The sequence below is a fragment of the Sapajus apella genome, unplaced genomic scaffold (genome assembly GCF_009761245.1).
Source record: "Sapajus apella isolate SASKATOON/1434 unplaced genomic scaffold, GSC_monkey_1.0 scaffold143, whole genome shotgun sequence".
NCBI classification, from domain to species: Eukaryota; Metazoa; Chordata; class Mammalia; order Primates; family Cebidae; genus Sapajus; species Sapajus apella.
Genome location: NW_022437083.1, coordinates 2,211,332 through 2,211,783, shown reverse-complemented (window position 1 = coordinate 2,211,783; position 452 = coordinate 2,211,332). Strand labels below are relative to the sequence as shown.

Sequence of the window (452 nt, the reverse complement as noted above, 5' to 3'; positions counted from 1 at the left end):
TTTTTTTTTTTTTTTTTTTTTAAAAGGATATCGCTGCCGTAAATACAGATTCCTTTGATGGATCTGGGCAAAGTAAACTGAAAAACTTCTGGAAAGGATTCACCAGTCTAAATGGCATTAAGAACATTCACAATTCATAGGAGGTCAAAATATCAACATGAACAGGACTTTGGAAGAGGTTGATTCCAACAATCATGGATGACTTTGAGAGGTTTAAGAAATCACTGGAGGAAGTAACTGCAGGTGGGGTAAAAACTGCAGGAGAATAGAAGTGGAGGATGACGATGTGACTGAATGGCTGCAATCTCATGCTCAAATGTTAAAAGTAGAGGAGTTGCTTCTTGTGGATGAGCAAAGAAACTGATTTCTTTTTTTTTTTTCTTTTTTTTTTTGACAGAAGTTCCCCTTTTTTTCCCAGGCTGGAGTGCAATGGTGCGATCTCGGCTCACCGC

At 38.3% G+C, this 452-nt stretch overlaps 1 protein-coding gene across 2 annotated transcripts in view; it reads right to left on the bottom strand.

Annotated features, from left to right (window-relative positions):
- The window catches only part of UBXN7 (UBX domain protein 7), a 73,298-nt gene that overhangs the window by 9,585 nt on the left and 63,261 nt on the right, over positions 1-452 (bottom strand). The gene's annotated exons all lie outside the window — the stretch shown is intronic.